This window comes from Lepisma saccharinum, chromosome 30, assembly GCF_977018435.1.
Source record: "Lepisma saccharinum chromosome 30, izLepSacc3.1, whole genome shotgun sequence".
NCBI lineage: Eukaryota > Metazoa > Arthropoda > Insecta > Zygentoma > Lepismatidae > Lepisma > Lepisma saccharinum.
The window spans coordinates 30,610,844-30,630,621 of NC_139258.1; positions in this window are offsets into that span (position 1 = coordinate 30,610,844).

Consider the following 19,778-nt stretch of genomic DNA (forward strand, 5'->3'; position numbering starts at 1 on the left):
TCGATAAATAGGCCCTACAGTCCGGCCAAGGGAAACGAAACTAGCTGGAAAGTACGATTCCAAACGCGAGAGGGGAAGCAGGTAGAACAGTCACCAAACCACCCTGTGGCATTTTGCTTGCATGGGTTTCGCTTGTGTTTATTACTGCTTGCTGTGTGTTTGTCATGTCTCTTACAAATTACAATTCTCGTAACAAACCGTTTCGCAGTGGAACAAAGAAAACTGTGTCGTTTTGGTCCCAGTTGCACATTCTACAAAACACTCTTGATATAATACACAATGCCAGTTACTACATTTTCTTTATTATATTTACTATTATTAGTGAATACTATCCTGATTAGTGCTGTGTACATTTGTGCTAATTATAATATTTACTAAGGAGATAAATTTAATTGAATGATCCAAAGTAAAGTTACTGGTTTACAAACAAGTTTATCTACTAATGTTATAACGGAAAATCACGCCTTACAGATTAACAAATCTGATTAAAATAATTATAGATTAAATTATTTCATTTAAGACACGTATTCAGTATAATTCTATACTTAGTATAATTTGAACTAAGGCAAGGTGCAAGTAGATAATGTTTAATGTTGCATTTGGCCACGACAAATCGTCTCTGAAACAGCATTTGTATAGGTTCTTATGGACATTAACGGAAAAAAGGAACTTTTGATCTAGTGGACCGATTGAGCAGAAATTCAAGACCATGGTAAAACACATTCTAAAAGTCAAGATTCTGAAGTTTAATAAAAATCGAGTGAAGGATAAAGCCGTAATTGAGGATCAAAAATCACAGAAGATAACAAAAGGGCGCTTGAGAAGATAGCATTCACGCTGAGCTGTCCTACTTTCCATGCTGATGGACAATGAGCGGGTCAATCACCTAATCTCGTCAAGGGTGCATTTCATCAATACAGGGGTAGATGGCGGATAACAAGTTTTTCTGGAGGGAAAGTAGAAAAGGACTTAAGCATAGAGGCTAGACATGGAAGTCTTCGCGCGAAGCTGAAAGAAAACACAGTACTAGTGGAATATTCGTTCGGATCGCATCCGTGCTAGCTGATTTCGCAAAAGAGTCTTGGTTAGTTTTCGAAACGTTGAACAGCCACATCATGGGTGAGTAGATCGCTACAGAGCCGCAAGGGGCTTTTCCCCTTCCGATCGCGCCTACGTCTGCGACAAAATTCCATCAGTCGTCGCGAGAATTTGATTACCGCCGTGATAAATTATAGCCCGATAATTTCATAACATCGTAGAAACGCCGCCCGAACTATATTTAAAGATAACCGCCGCATTCGTAGCCCTGTGAACTCTGATTTTTAATGTGTGAGAGATCGTGAACTGTTGATATGCTGAACCATTGTTGAAGTGCCAAACCATTGTTGAAGTGCCAATCCAGATCCATTGTCGAGATGTCGATCCATTGTTGAGATGCTGAACCATTGTTGATGTGCCAATCCACTGTTGAGATGCCGAACCATTGTTGAGATGCTGAACCATTGTTGACGTGCCAATCCACTGTTGAGATGCCGAACCATTGTTGAGATGCCGAACCATTGTTGAGATGCTGAACCATTGTTGACGTGCCAATCCACTGTTGAGATGCCGAACCATTGTTGAGATGCTGAACCATTGATGAGATGTCGATCCATTGTTGAGCGAACTTAAGATCCTTGCTTCAACGAAGATTACTCCAGAGAAAGGAAGAGAGGAATACGGGTTGACAATCGTAAGTTAAGTACGGGAAGTGAAAGTGATTCCGTTAATCGAGTGTCCATCTGAGATGTCATCCCAGGTAGCTATGACCCAAGTCCAGCCGTAAGGTAAGAAAGCATTTTATGAACGTCGGACATCATTCCAGAATATCGGCGCGTTATTCTAAATATAGGATTACACAAGATTCCGTAGCCAAATTGACATAAACATTATCTACTTCGCATATTAACAAGTAATAATCATTTGAGTATAATTATCAGTCCTAAAATCACATTGCTTTGAGAAAAAATTGCTAACAACCGTCTTTAACTAAAAGCCAGACAATGATATTATTCCAGAAAAAATGAAAGTATTTGTAGTAGAATTAGTATTGTGTAATCTGCCGATGAATGTGTGAGTGAGTGTGTGGTTTGTGCGTAAGAGGGCAGCCTGTATAATATAAATTGATTTATTTAATTATATAGATTTCACACCCATTTTGTCGTGTTACGTAATTTACAGAATAGAATAATATAACGGTATAAACAAAGTTACCTCGCTTTAAAGGTCCAACTGCGTAAACGCGATCCCTGAGACCATATTTATTATGATATGATTATATTCCTTTTGGCTTAAATTACAGTTATACTTGACCTTATTGAACTAATTAATTTGTGTACATTTTACTTTAATTGATTACCACTGAACCCGTCGTCGTGCTTTTTACAATGTGATGTGATGAATACTTTCCTGATATATTCTGTTTGCTTATATACTGTAGTATATGGATGGCTATTTTTTTCATCTACGTATTTTGGCGGCGATGTTACTACGTTTGAAACTTCATTGTTGTTTCCACAGTAGTCCATTTTCACGGAACCCGCTTCCTGACCAAAGTGCCGTCAATCCTATTTTGCCAATGAACACGTCCAGTTGGCGCATTCGCACTTCCGTCTATGGTCTCAGCTAAGGCAGCCAGACAGGAGCACTCACGGGCTGCTGCGCCACAGGTTATAATTATTATTATAAATACAATAAAATAAATATGTAAAACAAAATCAATGAAATAATTAAGAATAAATAAATAATACAGCAAAATTTCCGAAACTACAGATGTGTTGGTGACATAATATTGTTATCATTAATAACATATAACCTTGAATTTTCTACTGGTTTGGGCAGATGGGTAGTTGACCTTGGTGCGTAGTCAAATTGGAGCACTCACATTATTCGCAGAGCGTGCCAGGAAATGCCGCACACCATTGGTGAACTTTGTCAATGAGGATTCCCCTCCGTTTCGAACTAACCCAGTGAGCAAGAATGCCGACGTATGCTACGTGAGTGCGAATCTGGTTGGTACTGCGCCCGTATGTGCGTACTGGAATGATGGAGCAAAAAAAAAAGACTATCGAAAGTGGGGAATTGTGACAGATAAAGGATAGAGCCCTTAGGGTCTGTATCACGTGGTCTCCGGGATGACCTTTCGAAGGACCGTTAGAACTGGAAGATGACCGGCGGATCCACAAGTAAAAAAATGAGAGACCTTGCTAGGCAAGAAATCCATAGAGAGACTACCTCAGTCCGAGAAAATCACATTCGATTTCCAAGGAAGAAAGAAAAATCGATTCCTCTTCTCGAGATTACGTTTTCACGCTTTCCCTTCAGGTAATCAAGCCTCCTTTCACTAAAGTTTTTATTTATTTAATAGAAGATTCCAAATACAGCGTGAGCCATTTTACATTGGAACGATTTTATAGAACATAAGGACAAAACAAAAATAATAACATACTACAACAAAAATAATAACATAGAAAAATTACATGTGGTTGAGAGACTTACATACTTTTAGTTAACTTTCTTCTAAAACGGTCCAGATTTTCAAAAATGTCTATTTGGCTTCCTAGATTATTATATTCACTGGGCAGTCTATGGAACAGAGAGCGCTGGATGAGGCACAATCTCGGCTTCTGAGAAGCAAAAAGTTGAGTGCTTCTTGTTGAGCGGGCAGGCACACGAAAGTGAATTTCCTGAAGAAGACGGTTACTTCTGATGTTGCCATTCACTATTTTATATAGAAATATATGGTCAGTCAGTCTATGTCTCTCTTGAGGAGTTTGGATATTTAACATTTGCAGGAGGATGGACTTTTGCAAGTGTTTTGTGGACGGAATTCGGTGTCGAAAAATGGCCAGGAAGAAATTTAGGACGTAATTTAGTCTATCTGAATTTGAGGGGCATGCCATAGACCAGATCGGAGAACAGTATTCAATTTTAGGTGACACAAAAGATTTGTAAAAGGTGCTGAGGGCAGTCAAGTTGTTTATTTCCGTGAAACGATATTAACTATATCTCACGTGCAATTCAAATAATCATTTTACAGGACATGTGTGCATCTCCATGCTTTTGTCGCTTCCTAAGGTTAAATCTGGTATATTTTGGTTCGCTTTCTGCCACTTGTGGGTAATCGCAAAGATGAGGATGAATGATGATTAAGGGACATTCACGAAGAACACCCATTCCCAGACCTGGATTCGAACCCGAAACTAAGGTTAGAACTAACTATATACTCAGGATGTGGTTCTTGTGTACATGGGACAATATTCAAAATACAAACTTCGCATTTCGGTAGGGATACAAGGGAGTAGCACATTCTTGCATGCTGTGCTTGTTTGAATTGCTGTTTTAAGTTCACTTCATGCACATATAGGTTAATCGGGACTGAACCTACAGTTTAAAGTGGGATCCGAATCACTGTGCAATCTGCCTCCACCGGGTATTAAACCAGGGACCTCTTGATTACAAGGTGATAACGTTACCAATCAGACCATTTCCCAAGGATTTTTTTGAGCAAGGGACCAGAAGCTATTTCGAGGGACCTGGGGTCAGTTGGTCAGAAGTTGGTCGCCGACACTGATCAGAAGTATTCGGATAGTTCTGAGCTTTGCAAATTATTATTTTTTTCTTCAAATTTCCTTTATATTTTTATACCAGAACGATTAAACAGCCACGATAATTCTATGTTTAGAAAATAATATATTTATAAATTAAATTGAACGCATTAGCAATTATTGCAATAAAGGGTTGTAAATGTGAGTGAACCCATAGTCTGCTAAGAAGAATCGTAACGGGCTATGGTTAACAAAAAAAAGAAGAAGAAAAAGATAGAGACCTTTTCACCTGAGCGGGTGCCAACTGACTTCGTGTGCCAAAACTAAGGGGCCAGGATAATTTACTTTCTCTTAGTAGACATGTTTGAGTTTTATGCACAGATAGACTAATTGGAACTGGACCTACAGTTTAAAGTGGGATCCGAATCACTAAGTGCCTCCACTAGGTATGGATAAACAAGTCTTGGCATTAAGAGGCCATAGTGCAGGAGCAAAAGTGAAAATAGTAGGGGGGCGGGAGGGGCGGTTGCCCCACCAATCACCGCCACTGCTGGTAGCATTGCATCAATTGTTATAAAACTAAAAGTACCCAATATCGCAGACTGCAGACTTCTGGAGAATGCCTCTTTACACAACAAACACATTCATTTATGCAAGAACAAAATTCAAATTTTTACAAATTTGAAAAACTGTCGATGGTTAGAAGTGGAGCTTGGCTCGAGGGGGCATGGCGCCCCATGGCTCTTCACCTGGGTACGGGTCTGTTACCAATACGCCATCGGGAGGCCATCTTACATACAGTAAGACTTTATTTGGAACTGTCATGGAACCGGGAAAAGCTAAGAATGACAGGAAGAGATGATTAAATATAGAGAAACAAACCTGTTAAGATTTGATTGATTGAGTTGGTGTTTTAAGTCTACTTTATGCACAGTAAGGCTAATCGGGACTCGACCTACAGTTTAAAGTGGGATCCGAACCACTATGTGCTTCCACCGGGTATCGAACCCGGGACCCCTAGATTACAAGGCGACGACGCTACCATTGCGCCATCGGGGAGGCCACCCTGTTAAGATTCATAATCAATCTTCGCAGCTGGGGGAAGAGAAACAAATGAGCAGATTGATTGACTTAGTTTGTTTTACTTCGCTTTTCCTACCGCTTCTAGTAATCGCGAAGATGAGGATGAGTGATGAAATTGATAAAGTGACACTCACAAACAACACCCGTGGATTCGAACCCGGGACCCCTGGCGTCGGCGAGTATAATACTAGCTGTTACTGTTGTACAGTATGTATTATATGAGTATAATACTCATATATCTATGAGTATTACCGTGCAAATTGTCCACGACTATTTTCATTAATTTGTCTCTTACATCCTATGTGTTGTTAAGCGATGGATGCTGGTGCAGAAGTTGTCAACAGCTTGTTTTGAGTTTTCTTTTAATTCTTGAAGCTCTTATTGGGTCAAATAAAGTGCACGAACAATTTGCATGGTAATACTCATGGATCCCACTGTACATACTACAAGATTCTATTTTCATACATCGTCTAACGCTAACCAAAGGAGGCTCAAGGAAGACGTTGATAAAACAGGAGGGAAGAAGAAATTTGAAAAACCTCAACTGTTGTAGGATGCATAGGGCATAGCCAAATTCGAAAAGGGTGTAAAATATTCGCTGTTGCACGTGCTTGAAGATTCTATTTTTCATCCGTAATGCAATGTAATGATTCGGCAAAGATAAAATTTGCTGAAGTCTCGATAATCTGTATAATTTTTCTTGACCTCGTAAGAATAAAATGTATCAGCTTAGTCAGTGCAGTGGGTAACGCAATAGTACACATGATTTGGCTCACGTTTGAGATGTAACTATAAAATTAATATTGTACCTATGAATGAGAAACAGCAAAGTTACCTTTTGTTCAAATCAAAAGCATAAATCAAAACATATTACACAAAATAAATACCAATGACACTTGATCATATAACTTATGTTAAAATATATATAAGTTAATATATCTTGTAAGTCAATTTATCAATAATACACTTTCATAGCATAAAACAAAAATTTATTTCAACAATGAGCATGTCTAAAATATGGAGTATTTTCAAAATTTATGATTTTATGCAGATTGATAATACATATATTATGAGAAAATTTATCAGTGAAATAAACGTACCACCCGATTGTGGTCACAATCTCACACGAAGTCAGTTTGAACAAGTAATCGTGTGAAATGCACTACATGGGTTACTGCCAGTATATTATATTTGAATACCTTCAATTTCAATTCTATATAGCACAAATGATTTTCAAGAGACCTTTAAAGTTTGACATGATATATGTATTGGACATTGTCCCCAATGCGCAGAAAGTTTGTATCATTGCAAAGGCTGATATATTGAAGCCTCTCTAAAATATTGTTGTTGTTTGGTTAGATATTTATCCTGTAATTAATTGTTATTGAAATTTCAGATAGAATAATTGCACGCAACATTATCTTTGATTTAAGAGTGGAAGTGTTCTATCTATCAGAAAGAACATTGCATTTTGGAAATGAAGTTAGGCAGTTGTAATAGAGATGAAACAATTTCATTCCAAATTTGCCATTCAGTAGCAAAGTATAATGAATAAATTCAAACAATAAACTACTTTGATTCCACTCGTATTCAAACTTTTTGTCTGTTAAGAACAAAAGAACCGAATCCCACTACTACCTCTGAGCAGCTAAGAAAGAGACATCTGTTGGGCAAGTGCCAAACTAATATGCATTTACGTACGATGCTTTTCGAGGCCGATTGAGGTCTCTTGTTGAATATGCTCTTTCGTGGTTTATCTCATACTCAGATGGCGCTTGTGGTCGGTTGAGGGAAATTGTCGTAAGGTTTCATTGGCTATTGGAGTTTGTATTCTCGTAGCTGCTTCCAAATTTTGTACATGAACCAAAAACATTCTCAATACATCAACATTGGTTGTATGTAGGAATCAGACAATAGCACAAATGAAATAATTGCATCCTAAATAGACCAGTCAAAATATCTAGATTCGTTTCAAATTTTCAGATAGAACATTCATATTCTCAATGGACAATTTGTAGTACGCCAAAACGCGGTCAATTTGTCTATCTATTATTTGGAATTGTATAAATTCTTATTTATAAATATGATAGGTGAAATATGGTTCATCAGAATCTAATAATCTACTATTTGAGTTCACAGTTACTATCGTTCGAAATTTAGATAGAATTGGATTCATTAATTATGCCGGAGAATCAAACATGGCGGTTCCCTTCTTTTCAATGCCGCGGTAAGTAAAAAAAAAAGCTTGATACTTTACCGTAGTAACTGGATCAGCAGCATCATAATATAATACTTCTCAGATACGATGAGTTTCTGTGAACACTATAGCATAAAAAATGCATCACTATCAATCCTACTGCATACATTTTCGGTGAAAAGAAAAGCAGCTAAAATATCATAGCTCCTAACAGATATGTGCTTCGATCGTTCAAGGGCAATGTTGCTGAGTCCTTAGCTTTAATTTTCAACTGTGAGATGTTTTTGTAACAGACTATTTTCGTATGTTAACAAACCATGATAAAAACTACATTGTAAAGAGAATTTATACAAAAAAACATAAAACACTTAAAAGAGTAGAATTTTTATTCAAATTACGCAAGATTGAAAAATATGCTAGTTTCGTTACTCATGTGTAATCGCTCGTTGCAGCCACAGGTGTTCAATTGTTCCATTTTCAGTAATCAGTTTTCAGTATTTTTAATATGGAATTATCCTTTTTTAATCTAATGGTTTGTTTTCTTTTAAGTGAGCCATTAAGACATACCATTTTTGTCACCAGAAGTTGTACAGTTATTCGTAAACACAGACATGTTATGCAGGTTTCTATTTCTCGTGTAGATTAATAACTATGCGATTAGCATATCCGAATATAAAATGGGCATAACAACAAACTTGTACTTCACAAACATTATCTTCTTATCAACAATAGATGTGATCAATCTAAGGATGCCGCAAAGGCACTTAAATAAGAAAAAAAAAAAGGATTGTTGTTACTTTTCTAGAAAATCTCCATTTTCTTAGCAATTCTTCAAGAGGCAATGTCTGAAAATTTAAATTAACAATCCTGTCCGAAACAGCACTGTGTAAGAAAACAAGTTTCCAAAATCGCCAAAAGCTCTGTTCAGTTGATATACTATTTGTTAGGTTATTTAAGAGACGAAAGCGTACTTAATGCATTATCTCGTTCAGAAATAGACGCACTGTGACTCTAGTGTCGCATGTTTTGTATTGTAAATATCTGTCAAAAAACAAAATTAAAATAAATAGTCATTTTTTGATATTTTGAACAATGATAAAATATAAGAGAAACATATATTGTTAACTACAACATTTTTGATATTTGGAACAATGAAAAAATACCCATAGCAACTCAATCGAAAACATCAAACAAAACAAAACTGCTAAGTAATATGTGAAATAACTGTAACTACTTATATGAATATAACCCCGAATGGTAAATAACAATAAAATATTCTTGGTTTTGGACTTTTAACCACTGTGTTATTTTTTTTAAGAAAAAATTACCAACGTTTCAGAGGCTGAATCTGTCTCCGTCTTCATTGTAGCGTGTAGTCATATACACACCATATGATTTAACAGACTACACGCTACCCTGAAGACGGAGGCAGATTCAGCCTCTGAAACGTTGGCAAAATTTTTTTTAAAAAAATAACACAGTGGTTAAAAGTCCAAAACCAAGAATGAATAAATCACCACTGATTAGCTACAAAGAACAATAAAATACTGAAATGGATACAAACACGAATGCCACGTAGCAAACTGATTGTTCCAGTGGATATACAGTATGTAACATTCTTATTCGTACACACGGATTTTCAAAGAAAATGCTTTAATATCTGAAAGGAAATACGCTCTTTTGAAATTGTTTCTTTACAATTCAATAACTAATATCATTAGGAACATAAAATCTTACCCAAATTCTGTATAACCAATGACAATAATAAATTCAATGAAACTGAAAGAGAAACATGCCATTTTTTGTACAACTTTTCTATTCGTACACTTAATAATAGAAAAAATCTATTCGGAGCAAATTGACTGACAGTTCTAATAGTTTGATGCGTATCCTTTGGCTTTAATTACTGCTTGACACATGTTCTTAATAGAATTAACCAGTTTCCGACATGTTTCAGAGCTTATTTTATTCCACTCGGTTTGCACACCAGTTTTCAACTCTTGTTTTGACTTGACGCCTCTTCAAAATTGCCCATAAATGCTCAATGGGATTTAAGTGGTTTTGGCACATTCCATATTAACCAATTCATTAACTCGCGTCTTATGCTTACTGTCATTGTCTTGTTGGAATCTGTAGATAGGCGGAATGTCCATTTTTTGGGCACTCTGCTTTACATTGTTCTTCAATATGTCCAAATAGACATATGCATCTATGATACCATCAATAAACTGGATGGTACCAACATCTTTGGATGACATTTGGACGACATACAGCTCCAAACCAATAATGACCCACCACTGTGTTTAACTGTTGGAACTGTGTTAATGTGATCATTATAATTAAATGTATATAAACACGTAGCAAACTAATTGTTCTCATCCTACATTTTAGTTGGATTCAATTTTGCTTTGCTCGGTAGAAGTAGACATAGTTGCTATTTTATTCAACAGATGGTAGCACAGTCCACTACTTCATTTCACTTGGTTCAACAAAATGACGCTACGTGTCTGTGGTGTTGCAGTTTGCAGAAATCCATGTATGAATTTGTAAGTTGCTGTCCCACACTAACTGGAGAATAAACACTAACTTTCGTTTCAATCCATAGATTAGAATGATACGCTTTGAAGCACTCGAATATGTGAATGTATTTGATAAATTGGCTCATGATTGTTTGTGTGAATTTTACTTGAAAATTCTGTGCACCCATTAAACCACGGATTCCTTTGAATGTGAGGGGTGTAAGGGATGACGTAGTACACCCAATTGTCAACTTCACTTCCACGTAGTACATCCTGGACTGCATTTCACAGACTAACGAGGCTCTGGCGTCTGGACCTACAGTATGTTGTCCTGTGTTTTATCCTTATGTGTGCTGAGTGCCCCTTCACAGCCTAAGCTTTTAAAGCAAGTAAGAATATTTGACACGCACTCATTATAACACACACTTTAATCTTTAATTTCCTAATGGGGGGGGAGGAGTGGCATGGTGGGAGGGAATATTATACTGCTGCGTCTTGGCCATGTGGTAGGGCGTGAGAGAATAGTATCTTATTATTTCTTAACAACTCTGCTAGAGGGACCGGGCGCGAAAGTGGGTGGTGGGGGGGCGGGTCCCACACTGCAGGTTCACATTAGTAAGGATCAGTGGTTTGATCCTTACCTAGTTGAAAATGTGAGTCGGATATTGTCATGTGAGCGAGGTTCCAAGATCGATCGAGGCGTAGTGTAATAATGAATTCTTATTTTATTATTACATGGTTTCATTCGATTGGTCCACATGGTTTCTGCGGATCCTTAGTCTGTCTTGGTATTGGCTATATTTTTTAAAAAATAATTCTCCGTTCGCTGTGGTAGAGATATTTGTAAGAGGTGTCATGGCCCTATTACACATATCTAGACCATGGCCGTATTTAGAGGGGGGTTTCTAGGGTTCAACCCCCCCCGAAACTTCTGACATGTTGGATTAATGGAAGTTCAGAAACCAAAATCTGTAACAAATTTTCAATTTTTTTTTCGAAGCATCACAAAAATACATGGAGACAATATTGAAACGATCTTCATACATTTGGAATTCTGAAACTTGAGTGAAACAGGATTTATTCTCAGAATCGTAGCCCACCCGCGACCCCTCCATTATCACTTCTGTTGTCATCTTTCCAATGTTGCTCCCGCGTCACAAGGAATATAGACTGAAGATTCCCTTATGATTGTCCCAAAATTCCATTTCCAGCTTTTAAATTCCCTGTCCGATAAGTCGAAAATCCCCCTTGATAGGAGTTCAAACCTAGGATCTCCAGTTTTGTAGCGCATTACGTTCGCGATTGAGGTTACAATCCATGCACCAGGCTAAGTTTTTAAAAAGAATAACTGGTTCCACACTTTTCAAAATTCCAAAAATTTAATTTTAAAGTCAAACAACAAAAGCTTTATGACTAAAATTTCCATCTAACTTTTAAAGCTTTTCTCTTGAAGGTATCTAAAGTTTAATGACGAAGTACTCTATGTGATCAAAAGTATCCGGACACACCGCGAAACGTGTGTTTATCATAGATGGCGACACAGTACTGCCATCTACCGCGTGGAACACATAGTCAGCCAACTCAGTAGTCTGCAGACAGTGTGAGACAGCAGTATGGGATTGTCTGAGGAACTCGCAGACTTTCAACGTGGTCAGTTGGTTGGGTGCCACTTGTGTAGGAAGTCTGTGTGTGAGATTTCCACCCTCCTAAACATCCCTCTTGTCCACTGTTTCAGATGTTATAGTGAAGGGATGTGTACAACCAAAAAGCGTGCAGGCAAATCTCCCATGTTGACCTCTAGAGACCATCGAGTGTTGAAGAGGGTCGTACAGCATTATCCTCAATCATCCATCGCCACCATCACACAGGAATTCCGAACTGCATCAGGATCTACTCCAAGCACCATTACTGTTTGGCGCAAGGTGCTGCAACTTTGTTTCCATGGCCGAGCAGCTGCCCATAAGTCAAACATCACACAAACAAATGCCAAACACCGCCTCGTGTGGTGCAAGGAGCGTCGAAACTGGACCACAGAACAGTGGAAAACCGTTGTGTGGAGTGATGAATCACATTACACAATGTGGCGATCCGATGGTAGGGTGTGGGTGTGGCGAATGCCTGGTAAACGACATCTACCAGCCCGTATATTGCCGACAGTGAAATTCGGAGGTGGCGGGGTTACAGTGTGGTCATGTTTCACCTGGAGGGGGCTTGGCCCCTTTGTTGCTTTACAAGGCAATGTCACGGCACAAGCTTACGTTGACATTTTAACAGCTTTCATGCTGCCTACCGTCGAAGACCAGTTCGGGGATGACCATTGTGTCTTTCAACACGACCGAGCACCCGTCCATACTCCAGGGCTTGTGGGGGAGTGGTATGACGACAACAACGTCCAACTAATGGACTGGCCTGCGCAGAGTCCTGATTTGAATCCCATAGAAAATATCTGGGATGTTTTGGAATACCGACTTCGTGCTAGACCGCACCGATCCACATCAATACCTTTTCTCATTTTGGCGCTCTGCGAGGAATGGGCTGTCATTCCTCAGGAAACCTTTCGGCACCTGATTGAAAGTATGTCTGTGAGAGTGAACGCTGTCATCAAGGCTAAGGGTGGGTCAACACTGTATTGACTGCCAGTGTTTCCGATGGAGGGTTGTCCAAACTTGTACTTTATTTTCAGGTGGGTGTCCGGATACTTCTGATCACATAGAGTATAATAATTGTGCATTCAGTACACACTGTATGAAACGTAAAAAAAACAAAAAGAAACTTGTGCTGGATATTCACTCATCTGCTGGATTGAGTAAGCTCCCTCAAGGATATAACAATAATATAATAATAATTATTATTAGTATTATTATTATGGAATAAAATTGTTTTATTATTATGAAATTTTAATTATTATTGTACAATTATTGTTATTATTTCTATTATTCAAATTTCTGGTGACGCCCATGGGAACAATTATGATGAAACCCCCCCCCCCCCGAAATTTTTTCCTGCCTACGGCCATGATCTAGACAACATTATAAGGGAGAAGTTTTGAGTGAGAAACATTCATTTCTGAGAAAGTTACGATTCGAGGGGAATATTAAACATGGTGACCTCTCGTAGTGGCACGCGTATCTGTTGCTTTGGTGAACAGGTTTTTAAACTTATTAAATACATTGAATATATAGATTAACATATGTTGCTTTCAGTTAAATTGTATAAAAGCACTAACTACCTCTCTACAAGTAAAACTTTCGCCTAGACTGCACTAAATCTTAGATTCCAAACCGTATATTAACAATTTTTGGAAAAAAATAAATGCCATGTGAAGTTAGAAAATATCAGTTTGGAGTTCTAGAAAAAGGCTACAAATTATATTTCGGGTGGAGTGTCGGAGGGTTTTTCGATTACGTTATAATATAAACGAACCTGGAGAGAGTATGCAATCAGTAATTACTGTAATATATGAAGGCACGGGTGACCTTGGAGGGGTACAGAATATGTTTTAAGCATGTGATAAGATGCAACACTCGAAATATGATGTTCAGATTTTTATTTGGTGTGTGCAAAATATTCACATCAAGAAAATAACAAGTCCAATTTGTGGTTAGATAAACTGTTAAATAGGGAAATGTCGGGAGGTATCGGACAGGGTCTGGTATCGGACAAGAGTCGTTTCAAGCATTTGCTGATTGAGGGAGAACTTGTCATGCAATTGGTATATTCACTGAATTATGAGAGGTGGGACCTGGTGTTTCTTGCTGCACGGAGATAAATTCAACGACTAGTAACTTCATCCGAAGTAAGTGAAACTAGGTTTTTAGTTCACTATTGCAAACATTAGAGGAAAAGGTCTAAATATGGACCCCCCTTTTTATTTTGTCATTTTCGGAGGAAAAAAATTAAAATATCAAGCACCTCCTTTTAAAATGCATATCTATGAAATATATAATTAAATGTAATAGCATGCTAAAGTATAGAAGGTCTCCATTTTTTTTAAAAAAAAAAGCAATTTCCAAGAAATGGTAAAATGATGTATTTCAAAATTGTGGTCTAAATATGGGCTACTAGTGCCAATATCACAAAAAGCAATTAAAATTTAAAAAACAGTCATTTATCGCTAAAACATTATAAAATTCATATTTATGGATAATCTATTGTTTTGAAAATCACGCGGACTGAGAAAAATCGAAATTAAGAAAGACATCCAAATATTTGTTGGAAATCTGATTTCAGTATTAGACCTCATGTCAGACCTTCGCGTATTTTTCTTCTTCAATTTATTTTCGCTCTCTGTGGTACATATTTCACAAACAAATCATGGCATTATAAAATCCCACATTTGTTTTATGTACCGCTAATATCATAACCTATAGCTACAAAGCAGATGACAATTCAGAAAACGCTGAGTTAAAACATACCCTCAACAACAGCGTCCAAGGCCGAAACTAACCAGCACTTTCTCTTGCAAATTGGCGCCGCAACCTTTGTCCTTGACAGATAACCAGTTCCCATAGCCTCTGCCAGGCTGCAGCACCCGGGAGCGCTGATAACTCCAATACCCATATTTAAACCTTCGCCCATATTTAGACCTTCTCCTCTAATGACTAACTAAATGACAATTAATGAGAGATATTCGGTTCCGAAACGTACACTAGAGGATAGATTTAAACATGTGGAAGCAGGGCAAGAAATCCTAAAAAAACGAAAAACAATACACAGTTAATAGTGTGACCTTCCAGAGAACCTTCTCCGATGTTTCTCTCACAAATAAATTGTGTTTATCAAGTCAATAAACAAGTTTTTTCTTACATACTGTATCTGTCCGATACACCCTCCAAATGTCAAAAGTACAAATAAACGACTTTAAAAACAGCAAAATGAATTAACTGTTTATATTTTTAGAACAATGTGTTTTAAGGAATGGACTGGAATAAAAATGAAGTTCCATACAATGTGTAAATTAATGTTAGCTGTCAAAAAAAATAAAATCTTGAAAAAAGCTAAGGTGTCCGATACCACTCGACCTTCCCCTACCCGATGAGTAAGGAAGCAGGCCGTTACGAAGATTGAAGACAGATGGCAGCACAAGACGAAAAATAATAATTAGTAGGGACATTGAATTTTCGCGATGCGCGAAGTCGCGAAATGTGAAAAAAAGATGCAATTTTGAACATTCTGCACGTAACTACACCCCCCATGATGAAATATCCATCAGTTTTATTCGCGAAGTTATGCGAAATGTGTGCTTTTCCACGAAATGAACGCTTTTTCGCGAAATAATCGTGAAATATCATCAAATTAAGTAGAAAACACGCAAAACCCGGCAATCGAGTTTGAGCGCACAAACTGTCGATTTGTAACGATACGTTTGCCTAAAGTTTCCTACCACTTGCAGCTGAAGAACGTTTTATCTTCGATCACATCAGGAAGACGCTGCAAATTTGGATTTCCCATGCACATAATCTTAGTTCGAAAACTTCGCTCCCTATCAAGCTGCATTCCTTTCTTCCCCCGAATGTCTACTCAACTTCCAGTTCCATTGAACTTGCTATAACGACGCACGCTTTTAGAAGCGATATCGGGCGGGGCCACGCAGAGGGTGTGCGTGGCGATCAGCCAATGGCAGGAGTGCAACGTTGTACAGTTACGAGACTGCGGCGCGGAAGTTAAAATCCGTGTTCTGTATTTTCCTTGCGCGCAAGAAGTTTTCATAAAACTCGCCACTTTAAGGTTCGTCATAAGATGGGGAAAGAAATTTTGAACCTGACTGTCCAAGTCCCATGAATTTCCGTCGCCTACAGCCGGAGTTATCGTTCCTTGAAGAAACAAGGGAAACAACATCTTTCATTTCCTTCCGCCTGTTTTTTTCGTTGCCACCGTGTTGACGCAGCTGAGTTGTGTCTACAAAAAACTGTGGGTGTTAAATTCGCCTCGATATAAACAATAGTGTTGCCCACGGGACGAGACGGGACGGGCTTTTAAAAATTCGAGACGAGACGAGATTGATCATGTGTCCCGAGACAAACGAATATTTTTGAGACGAGACAGCATTTCCACGAGACGAGACAGGCCAAAGTCTCGTCTCGTGGGCAACACTAATAAACAATGACCCTTCATTGTTCTGGGCGTTCTCGAACATTGAAAGTCTGCGTCGGTTTGAGTTCAGCGTTTTCGTAGCAAGGCCGGTGTAAAATTATTCTCTTATCGTTCACTCGTGCTCCACAAAGAACAGTTTGTGAAAAGATTAAATACAGCCCTTTCGTGCGATAGTGTGTGTTCCACGTGTTCTTTTTATTTTAAATAATGTCACTCTCAAAACCTAGCACCAGTAGTACAGGCACCAAGAGTGCAAAATCTAATCATTAACCTCCAGGAGAGTGACTCGGAAATGAGTGAAATCAGTGACACGGAGACCGAGGAAGACGACGAGAGCGGTGATGAATAAATACCTTAAAGCTTCTTTCAGGTATGGGTTTCTCGTATATGCTACAGTGACATGATATTATAATCCTGTGGAGAAATATTCACTATATTATTTCACTGTACTCATACATACTGTGCATGCATTATCAAAATAATCGCGAATTTTCTGTCCTTCCCTTGCGCTAGCAGTTAGTTTGGCAACAGCGCAGTAGCACTGGCTGGGTATTGGCCGAACTCATGTTCCTTCTAAAAGCGTGCGTCGTATAGCTGTAGCAGCGATAAGATTAGTCTGTTCCCGCACACCAAGGGAAACAATGGAGTCATTTGTGTTCAGTCATGAATGAATTTTGTTTATCATCATGTGATTTTCAACATGTGTTTGTGTATGTGCAGTAGTGATTATTTTATTTGTTGGACAGCAAAGATATCCTTTAAATACATACAAGGAATAAATCACTTGAGATATGCAATTTAGAAATGAAGTGATTTTGTGTTGATGTTTTCTTTCTGGATGGACAGCTAAGTACTTGTGTATGTGTACGGTATATAAAAATGAAGTAGTTTATCAATTTATAGCTCTTTCGTATGTTGTTTCCTCTCATAATGAAAAAGTGTGTGCCAATTTTTTTTCCCACCGCTGGTATATACCGCTGATCTAACATTTTATTTACCGCTCTCCTCAGTTTTTATTTACCATAAATTTGTCTCCCTATTAATTAGCCATAAGGCAAGTAATGATTTAATAAAGACAAAGTGTAAATAGGAAGACAATAAGAGGTAAGTAATGTTACAAGACTGAGTGAGATCATCGAATGGGTCGTTGCTGTGTCTATACTCTGTCCCTGCAATCTCTGGAGCAAGGTAACGAAAACAAGTCTCTATGCAAGTAGTGACCAATGAAAGCATGAGAGGGGAAGTGAGTGCAGCTAACAGCTGTTAAAAGCAGCGCGTACTGCTTCGCCCCGCCCGCTTACTTTCTCCCCTCTCTACCGTTATGCGCTGCCTCGCACCACAGATTCCTGGGACAGAGTATATATAGTTCGCCTTTTGACTGTACACTCGTGCGTCTAGTTGGTTACATACACGGTGCAACACCGAGTCGTCTTCGTTGTTTTGCGCTATGGTGTAATGTATGGTGTATGATCACGTAGTGCATGCTAACTAACCAAGGGCCCGTTACGAAAGTCGCACGAGTTTAACGCGCTAAACGAGTTATGGTAACTGGCTGTCCCATAAGTGCTTCCGTGCGTTTCGTGAGGTTCATTATGTTGTCCCAAAAGTCGCTTTCCGTGCATTTCGTGCAAGAACGAGATTCACCAAACGCACGGGCCAGGAGGCTGGTTTGTTCGGTGAGAATCGTCTGCTGCCTGCAGACAACGCGCGCGCTGATGGATTCAAACTGCACTAGTTCAGAATATGTATTATAATTTTAACAGATAGCTATATGAAGCAACGCGCACAAAGTGAGTATGCCTTAACTGTTCTTAGAATCTGATTAAAATGAGTAACAGTGTCTGCAGTAGAGTTTATTTTTGTCATAAGGACTTTCCTTCCGCTGGGCGCCATGTGGAAACTTTCTCTAAACCAAACGCTGCGTCTGCGCTTTCGCCTAGAGTGTCCCATAAGTTTGTAAAATAACTAGTTTCACCAGATTCACGAGCCCAGTTATTTTCGTTGAATGCGTTCGTTTCGTTGAGACTTTCGGAACGCACCCCAAATGAACGTAGCAGCAGATAGGCATTTGTTGAATCTTTTGAACTTGAATACCGCTGTCCGTCTACTTGGTTTAACGTCATTTCCTTGCACCAGCCTGACACCGGAATATACCTGCATTACACCTAAAAAGCTAAAGCCATGAAAATAGTCCAGTCAAGGTCACGCTGCCCACCTACAGTGTTGCCAATAAACAATTTCAACCGACGAAATCAACCGCATACGTACAACGCGCGAAGTGTCGACTGAGCAGCTTAGAAGAAGTGTAGCAACCCTGGAGGGCCAGGGGTGTGGAGGAAGCAAGGGGAAGCTCCGCCCTTGACTTGTCTATTTTCGCGGAGAGAGCAATAGGGCAATAGTGTAAAAAAGGGCAGCTAACTAGATAGCAGACGAGAATACGTAACATGCACGCAAGTTTAGTTGGGAAAGTTAGCCATTCCTCCTTTCCACTCGAATGTCATTCGTGAACGTGCAAGGAGAAATGAGAATTTCAATTCTGGCATGGCTCTCTTCCTTAGCGATGATGTTTATGGAACTGGTTAATGATAGTTCTGTGTAATTGCTGCGATGAATGATGTTGTCCAGGCACCAATGTGGGTCTCGTTAATGCTTATCGCAAGATGGCCATTATTATAAGTGGGTGAAAGGCAGAACAGTCATGATTCGTACAGTGAGATGCATAAATATTACCAAGCAAATTGTTCATCACAATGATTATTCTCTTCCTTTTGCGTAATGAGAGTTTCAATAATTGAAACAAAACGCCAAACAAGCTACTGTAACCACTACAGTAGACGCTGTCCTTACAAGCAAACATGAAAAATTCATGAAAATAGACATGGACAATTTGCCAAGCAATTCTTATGCATCCCACTGTGCTAAAAGGAATTCGTGGACATGGTCAATTTCGTTCTCCTTCGGGGGAAAGGAGGGGAATCAGAAGGGGGTTCAGTGGACTTCTATCATGAACACAGGCCATTTGATTGTAGGAAGAAGCAAAATTCTTATATTTACGATTATTGTGAACGTATAACTTTCAGCCAGTATTCAAACAGTAGTTTCTCTTCCTGCATTTTTATTTCAAGATGTAGGTCTTTTTTAAGCAGATTCTGTCTCATTTGCAAGATGTTATCCTAATTATTTTTGCTAAAAAAATTGGCTTGTGTCGATTTTCGATCATTTGTAATCAACTCTATGTAAAATAATAAAACATACGGCTTCAAAACCAATTTCAGTTTCACTTATATATTCTGAAAACAC